Here is a 9,703-nt window from a genome sequence, read left to right as displayed (position 1 = left end):
TTAAACTTTTTGATCAGCTCATTTGCATATTTCTGCTGATGGATCATGGTTCCATTTGCGCTTTGTTTGATCTGTAAGCCCAAGAAAAAGTTAAGCTGACCCATCATACTCATTTCAAATTCACTCCCCATTAATTTGGCAAAACCTTACTTAGTTTGTCAATGGTGGCCCCAAAAATTATATCATCAACATATATTTGTACCATAAAAAGATCCTTACCTTTTTCCCTCAAGAATAGAGTACTGTCAATTTTACCTCTTTTGTAGCCATGTTCAAGCAGGAATTTGGACAGTCATTCATACCATGCTCTAGGATCCTGCTTGAGTCCATAGAGAGCCTTGTCTAATTTGTACACATGCTCAGGACATTCCTTGCTCTCAAACCCTGGAGGTTGTTTCACAAACACTTCTTCTTTTAGGTAGCCATTCAAGAAGGCACTTTTGATATCCATCTGATAAAGAGTGAATTCCATGTGTGCTGCAAAGGCTATGAGGAGTCTTATTGCCTCTAGTCTTGAAATTAGAGCAAAAGTCTCATCATAATCTATACCCTCCTCTTGGCTGTAACCTTGGACCACAGTCTTGCCTTGTTTCTTGTAACTGTTCCATTTTTATCAAGTTCGTTTCTGAAGACCCATTTTGTGCTAATTACTGATCTGTCCTTGGGTCTTGGAACTAGATGCCAGACTTGACTTCTCGCGAACTGATTGAGTTCATCTTGCATTGCATTTACCCAATCTGCATCCTGCAAAGCCTCAACAACATTTTTAGGTTCAATAAGAGGTAGGAAAGCATCAAAAGCACACAGATTCTTTAATTATGATCTAGTTTTGACTCCAAAGGTTGGATCAGTAATTATGTTCTCAATAGGATGAGAACTTTGATACTTGTGAGGTTTCACAACCAACTGATTTCTGCTTGATGTTTCTCCCATGTTCTGTCCCGGGCTTAGCGGTCCCGGGCTTAGCGGTCCCGGGCTCGTGGGCCATTTTATGTGACCCGACCCGCCTCGGGCTTTTTGCACCATTAAGGACCGACACACCAGGCCCGACCCGCCAGGCCCGTTTAGCCCGTTAGGACCGCGGGCCCGGTCCGGTCCCGGTCCCAGCCCGACCCACCATACAGCATTACCTAAATTAAGTAACAGATAGATAAAATAGGTAGTCAAGGTCCATAACAGCAACAGAGGAGGAGATTTGCTAAATACAGTATTCTGTATATTGTTCTGCATTAGGAAAATTGAAAAAAGAGTCCTAACTAGCAATAGTGGATCTAGAGAAGCTTGCTTAGTAAATATTTTGGACTATTAGTTCTAAATAAAAGAGTCTAATGAGAAGAAATGGCACGGACAAAAGCAAGTGAAGATTCAATGAAATTTTGTGTTGTTGAAAACTAAGAACTAATAGTTCAATAAATACTTTCTCAGTAGAGCTTGAATGTTGTTCCTACCTACAGAAAAACCAGGAAAAATCTATAGCTGAAACCCAGAAATCAAGCAAACAGCAGAGCGCGCACCTAAAAGAAAAATTAGAAACAAAATAGAGAAAAAAAGAAAGAACAAACACACACACACTCTAAAACACACATAGACAAAATCAAACAGAAAAAAAAATGAGAGTTAGAAATTAGGAACCTGAAATGAAGCAAAGACAGAAGCATTAACCCTAGAAAATGGGAGAAGAAAGGGAAATGAGAATGAATCAACTGACTGGAGGGAAAGTTAGGGTTTTGGTAAGGATTGCTAATTTAAAATTTGTTGTGATCTGTGAATGGCCCGCCAAAACTTTTGGACTTTCTCATGGGGGATGGAGGGTCTGGAAGCGAAAAGAAAGAATGAAAAGAGAAGAAGAAAGAAATTGAGGTGGGGCTAGATTTTTAAAAATAATTTGCGACTGATTCCGTCGCAAAACTAGCGACCGTTTCAGTCGCAATTTTAAAAAAAATAATTTGACCAAAGTTTAAAAATATTTGCGACCGAAACGGTCGCCAATGGTCAAATAAAATTGTTTGACTTTTAGTTTCCGACTGAATCCATCACAATAATTTATTCCCAATTTTTGCGCGAGACGTTGCGACCAATGTTGTCGGAAAAATAGTCGAAAAAAATAAAAAAAAATATAACAAATATTATTTTTGAAAATTCCAATTGAATCAGTAGCAAATTTGCGACTGATTCTTTCGGTCGCAAATCAGTTGTTTTTTAGTAGTGGCGGAAGAAGTAATGTAATTACTTGTGCTATTGATAGATATAAATATTTATGTTGTGACATTTATATTAATTCAATAATCAATTCTACATTTATTTATAATCGAGAGAGGCGAATAATATAATAATTAGTTATAATAAGTAGGGTAACCGAAACATCGAAAGGGACTTACTAAAAAGATCATGTTTCAATTCAAACATATATTTCTAGTCTAATTAATTTTAATTGAGAGGAGTACAATTAATTGTTCAATTTTAGTAATAATCGTGAGAGATATTTATACATTTATGAGATAAAAATTAAAAAATAAATATATCTCGATTGCTCAGTTTGTGCATTTTTAGTTAATTAATTAACCACTCAACTTTCTTACGATTTTCTCAAATAATAATGAAAATAAAAAACGTTTGTAGAATTGATAAATCAATCTATTAGCCCGTTTGGCCAAGCTGTAAAAATCAACTTATTTTGAGAAATATTTTTTTTTCAAAAGTATTTTTCTCAAAAGTACTTTTGGTGAGAAACAGTTTGTGTTTGGCTAATTAGTTTGAAAAGCACTTCTGAGCAGCAATCAGTGTTTGACCAATCTTTAAAAAACTGCTTCTAAGTGTATTTTTCTCAAAAGTGCTTCTCAAAAAAGTATTTTTGGAGAGACACTACTTTTTTCTGTTTCTCCAAAATTATTTATGTTTCTCCTCAAAAGTACTTTTTTTCCTTCTAGAAACTTGGCCAAAAGTATTTTTGACCAAAAAAAATAAGCATTTTTGGTCAAAAATAAGCTTGGCCAAACAGGCTATATGTCGTTTTAATATTTTTTTCTAATCATAAATTAACAAAGGAGTTAAGAGTTTTGCATGTGCTAGACACTTGTCACTATTCCACTTATATAGTAAAGTCAAAGAGCAACTTGAAAAGACGTACAAACAAGATTTATATTGATGTATACTGTTATAAATATATTATATTATGGATGTTCATTTAGTACTCCGTTGTAAATAAGCTTTCTGAAGAAGCTTATTCATATGGGACTCCACCGTAAATATGTTTATCTATTTAGCACTATATTGAAAATAAGCTTCCTGAAGAAGCTTATCACTTCGGTACCCGGTTATGGATAAACATTACCCCCAGTAGAAGTTTATCCATATCGGGTATAATGAGCTTATCTTTTCAGTACCCAGTTATGGATAAACATTACCCCCTGTAGAAGATTATCCATACCGGGTATAATAAGCTTATCCATTCAGTACTCCGTTATGGATAAATATTGCTCTCAGTAGAAAATTATCCATATCTGGTACAGCAGCAGCTAACACAACAGCTTGTAGCAGCTTACACAGCAACTTGTAGTAGCAGCTTACACAGCAGCTTATAGTAGCTTACACTGCAGCTTGTAGTATCAGCTTACACAACATCTTGTAGTAGCAGCTTACAAAGCAGCTTTCTTTCTTCTATAAATAGAAGAGATTTCAGTTCATTATGTACATCAGTTTGAATTCGAATAATATATCAGTTTCTCTCTATACTTGTCTTTACTTTATAGTCTTTATTTCATATCACGTTATCAGCACGAGACTCTGCCATCTCGAGCAAATATTTTGAAAGTATCTGAGCTAAGAACTTTCTTTTCCTAAATAATGTCAAATCTTTCCAAACTTGAATTTGTAGCCCTGGATATATCAGGAAAAAGCTACATGTCTTGGGTGCTTGATGCTGAAATTCATTTTGATGCGATGGGTCTGGCAGACACCATCAAAGACAAAAATCAGGCATCAAACCAAGACCATGCCAAAGCAATGATATTCCTACGCCATCACCTTGATGAGGGCCTGAAAATGGAATATCTTACTGTTAAAGATCCAGTCATATTGTGGAATAATTTGAAAGATAGATATGACCACCTGAAGATGATCGTTCTTCCACAGGCACGATATGATTGGACTCATCTAAGACTACAAGATTTTAAATCTATCAGTGAGTATAATTCTGCTATGTTCAGAATTATTTCCCAATTGACGCTATGTGGTGATAATATTACTGATCATGATATGTTGGAGAAAACTTTCACCACTTTTCATGCCTCGAATATGCTCCTGCAGCAGCAATATCGAGAGATGAGATTTAAAAAGTATTCTGAACTTATCTCACATCTTCTTATAGCCGAGCAACATAATGGGCTATTAATGAAAAATCATGAAAGTCGACCTACTGGTTCTTGTCCATTTCCTAAAGTGAATGAGACGAACTTCCACCAGGCTAAACGTGGAAAAGGTCGTGGCCCCAGTCGTGGTCATGGTCGTGGTCGGGAAAGAAACTCTAATCATGGTAATAATAATGCACCAAAGAACACTCCTCACCACCAGCAGTGGAAAAGGAAGGAACAAAAGCATGAAGCGGTGCAAGCACCAAATGCAGAAAATGCATGCTATAGATGTGGAGAAAAAGGGCACTGGTCACGTACCTGTCGTACGCCAAAGCACCTGGTTGAGCTTTATCAAGCCTCCCTAAAGAAGACAGAGAAAAATGCTGAAGCAAATTTTATTTCTGAAGATAATTTAGACTTCATGCATTTGATGTAACTGATTACCTTGCACTCCCAGAAGGAGAAACAAGTCATGTAATCGGTGGTGAATCCGTAGAAATGTAAATATTTTAATTTTTGTTATTTGTAATAGATAGTATGGTTATGTAATAGTTGTACATAAAGAAAAATTATGATTTGATAATGATGATTACTATAATATATCTTGTTTATGTCATTTTGAAGAATATGGATAACATTATTAGATCAACTTAAACTCTAGCAGAGTTTGCAAGAAATATACAACCACAAGAAGTGGTTATATTTCGTATATCTCATTGTAATTATATTTTGTTAACTACCAGAAGTGGTATATGCCTATGATCACCAGAAGTGATAATTTAGGCTTTTTATAGTTACAATTGAAGATAAGCTACATAAATATTCTCTATATTAAATGCACGCCTCGATTTGCTCCTGAAGTAGTAAATATTTTAAAAGAGGTAGAGGCATCACAATTTGATGTGATTAATGCGCATTCAGATAATTATGTTCGATTTCCTGAAGGATGAGGACTTTTGATAATATTAATCCATTCCCTGAAGTGAATGTGACAATACTAATAAGTCGGGTAAATATGAACGCGCTCTTGATGTGAATACATTACAATTTACCTCCAGAAGAGTTAATATAATTAAGAGAATATATACTCAATATTTCGTATTTTAAATTTGCTCCTGAAGAAGTAACACAGTTGAAATTGCCTCCTGAAGTGGAAAAATATTATGAAGAAGAGTTTTCGTGTGCTTAAACAATTGTTTTACATTGTTTATTTGATTGTGATTTTCTCTTATGACACCAGCAGTGTCTGAGCAATATTTGATAGTACAAAATATATCAATAACTCCTGAAGAGCTAAATGTTTGCCTAAAGAATACATGACACCAGTAGTGCCAGATAAATATTAGATTGTGGATAATAAATTAAGGCTCTCGAAGAGCTTATATACAAATATGTCATTTATATTATATGATTATGGTCAAAACATATGTTGTAGTAAACCTGAAGTTTACTAATACAAATGGCTATCATAGTGAGACTACAAATGATTGGAAGATTGATAATCTTCATGTTTCCACAATCATAGGGGGTAAAATAATATGTATGTGAGAAGTTACCCGCCTTATTCTTTAATTTGTACTATATCATGTATCACAGTAAACTAGAAGTTTACTAAAGCAAAAGTTTATGCCATAGTAAACCAGAAGTTTACTAAGAGATAGCACATGACATGATAAACTTGAAGTTTTCATTTGCCATTTTTAAATGAGCTATTTGAAAATTCAGATAAGCATATACTAAAGAACTAGAAGATTCTTCAGGAATTCTCATGTGTTGCTTGTTCTCATAATGAATGATTATACCAGCTAAAGTTGGGACTAAGACCCTTGATTCTGAAATATATAAAAGGTGAATATGGGCTCGTTCACCTATCATGTGAACCACTTATAGGTGCATATATGAGATGGTTACATGTGTAATTATTGTCAACCTACAGTTTGGCATTTGGAATTGCTTTTCTCGATTAAGAGCATAATTTTCAGATTATGAAATCAAGACAGTTCATCTTGATAATGTTGGTTTATATCCAAGCTGGTTTAGCATTGAATACCTCCTATTAATGTCTAAACCATTGCTTATGAGAACAAAGCTTCATGTGTTGGTCTAAGATTTTCTAAATTGCATATAGCAGCACTTGTATGCATCAGATCAACAATATATGATAAGTCCTCCCTTCACAATTGGTTTAGGATCAGAAACCAAATATTTTTACTATCTTTTGTTGCGTGGTATATGATTAATTTCTCTACCATAATACACAAAGATATGTTTTCCCAAAGATGATTGGGGATATATGTTAGTTTTTCTAATATTTGGGGGATGGAATAAACAGTTGAAAAATATGTTATATGAATCGAATTATCATGATCCTCACTTAGAAGATAATTCAAGTCGAATGCCAGAAGCATTTGCTGATCCAAAATTAAATATCATATTTCAGCTGCAAATGTTCCTATTAAAATTAAAGTCCCTGAAGGATAGAGTTTACTGTACGCATGAAGCGTGGTAGACCAATCGGTTCCAAAGGTAACAATCCTTGAAAAATAGTAGGAGCTAATGATCGAAATGATCATAATGAGGAGGAAATAAGCTCTAGAAGAGCCCACGACATAACATTTCATGAAACTCCCGAAAAAGTTTAGGTACCTGAAAATAAAGAAAGTGATGAGATCTCCACAAGTTATGTCGCTTCGGAACTGACACAAAATGATCGTCGACGATACATTTAATACAATATAGTGCACAATATTGTAAACGATTGTGAGGATCGGACTAGCAGTCCAGACACTTAAAGATGTCGTACCATTTAGATACAAGTCTTAACCTATTTGACTTATTTGGCTAAATCTATATGAAGATCCTTGAAGGATTGAAAATGCCCGAAGCATATAATTCAAAGTCTTGAGAAATGTACTCGATCAAATTATAAAGATCTTTGTACGGTTTAAAGCAATCTGGGCGCATATGGTATAATCGCCTTAGTGAATATTTGCTGAAAGAAGGTTACATAAATGATGTTATTTGTCCATGTATTTTTATAAAGAAAATGGCATCAGAATTTGTTATACTTGCTGTTTATGGTGATGACATAAATCTTGTTGGAACTCCAGAAGAGCTTCAAAAGGCAATTGAATATATTAAGAAAGAATTTGAGATGAAAGATCTTGGAAAGACAAAACTTTGTCTTGGTCTGCAAATTGAATATTTAGCAGATGGGATCTTTATCCATCAATCTGCCTATACAGAAAGGGTCTTAAAACGATTTTACATGGACCCATTGAGTACACCAATGGTTGTTCGATCACTTGAAGTAAATAAGGATTTGTTCCGACCTCCAGAAGAGGACGAGGAACTCCTTGGTCCTGAAATACTCTATCTCGGTGTAGATGGTGCACTTATTTATCTTGCTAATGCTAACAAAAGTGGTGCAGATCATATTGGTAATGCAGGTTATTTATCCGATACCCATAAAGTTCGATTTCAAACCGGCAAGCAGGGAATGCATATGATTGAGATCAGTGATTCATTCGAGAAACATGTGGGTTGGAATGTGATAAAAGACCCACAATATTATACGGAGACAATGTTTCATGCATAGCGCTATTAAAGGGAGGATTTATAAAAGGAGATAGAACGAAGCACATTTCATCAAAATTGTTCTACACACACGATCTTCAGAAAAGTGGTGACATTGATGTGCAACAAATCCGTTCAAGTAATAATCCAGCAGATTTATTCACTAAATCTTTGCCAACTTCAACTTTTGAGAAGATGGTATACAAGATTGGAATGCGGAGACTCAAATATTTGAAACAAGGTTTTCATCAGGGGGAGTAAAATACGCGATGCACTCTTTTTCCCTTACTAAGGTTTTTCCCATGGGGTTTTCCTTATAAGGTTTTTAATGAGGCACCTAGCAATGCGTCTTACTAAATATGTGTACTCTTTTTCCTTCGCTGTGATTTTTTTCCCACGTGGTTTTTCCTAGTAAGATTTTAATGAGGCACATTATCTTTTAATGAACATCCAAGGGGGAGTGTTATAAATATATTATATTATGGATGTTCATTTAGTACTCCGTTGTAAATAAGCTTCCTGAAGAAGCTTATCCATATGAGACTCCACCGTAAATATGTTTATCTATTTAGTACTATATTGGAAATAAGCTTCCTGAAGAAGCTTATCACTTCGGTACCCGGTTATGGATAAACATTACCCCTAGTAGAAGTTTATCCATATCGGGTATAATGAGCTTATCTTTTCAGTACCCAGTTATGGATAAACATTACCCCCTGTAGAAGATTATCCATACCGGGTATAATAAGCTTATCCATTCAGTACTCCGTTATGGATAAATATTGCTCTCAGTAGAAAATTATCCATATCTGGTACAGCAGCAGCTTACACAGCAGCTTGTAGCAGCTTACACAACAACTTGTAGTAGCAGCTTACACAACAGCTTATAGTAGCTTACACTGCAGCTTGTAGTATTAGCTTACACAACAACTTGTAGTAGCAGCTTACAAAGCAGCTTTCTTTCTTCTATAAATAGAAGAGATTTCAGTTCATTATGTACATCAGTTTGAATTCGAATAATATATCAGTTTCTCTCTATACTTGTCTTTACTTTATAGTCTTTATTTCATATCACGTTATCAGCACGAGACTCTGCCATCTCGAGCAAATATTTTGAAAGTATCTGAGCTAAGAACATACATATTTTCTTTTCAAAAATACTAAAAAAAGGGGGGTGGGGAGGGGGAATCGACGGCTAAAACTGATAGATGTTGGTCGGTAATTGGTAAAAATCGATCGAAAACCGATTAATTCGTGGCTATCGGTAATCGTATGATCGGTAGAGCCAATCGACCGACTTCGGTCGATATTTTTCGACCAATTTCTGTCGGTCAATTAAATTCCTAAGAAAAAATTGCTGAAAAAATCGACCGAAGTTAGTCGGTATTTTTAATTATGTAATTAAAAAATACACCATCTGGCAATCGAACCAGGATTTCTATTGTGGCAGGATACTATTCTACCACTACACCATTAATGGATTTTGTTTTAAGACTACCTTTTATTTCGTTTATACTCTTTAATTACATTTTTGCATGAAAATAACTGACCGATGTCTGTCGGTTTTAATGACCGGCCGAAATCGATCAGTTTCTTAAAATGACCAGTCGAAATAACCGGCCGATTTCAATCGATTTTTTGAACATTAATTTTAATTTATTTTAAATAAAAAATCGACCAAAGTTGATCGATTTCTTGAAAAATAAATTTCGCTAGATGCAAAAATATTTTTCCGTATTTTTGTGCCAAATTGATCGGTTTCGTAAAAGAAATTAAAA

This window comes from Nicotiana tabacum, chromosome 16, assembly GCF_000715075.1.
Source record: "Nicotiana tabacum cultivar K326 chromosome 16, ASM71507v2, whole genome shotgun sequence".
NCBI classification, from domain to species: Eukaryota; Viridiplantae; Streptophyta; class Magnoliopsida; order Solanales; family Solanaceae; genus Nicotiana; species Nicotiana tabacum.
The sequence above is the reverse complement of the archived record's forward strand: the minus strand, read 5'-3'. Positions refer to the sequence as shown.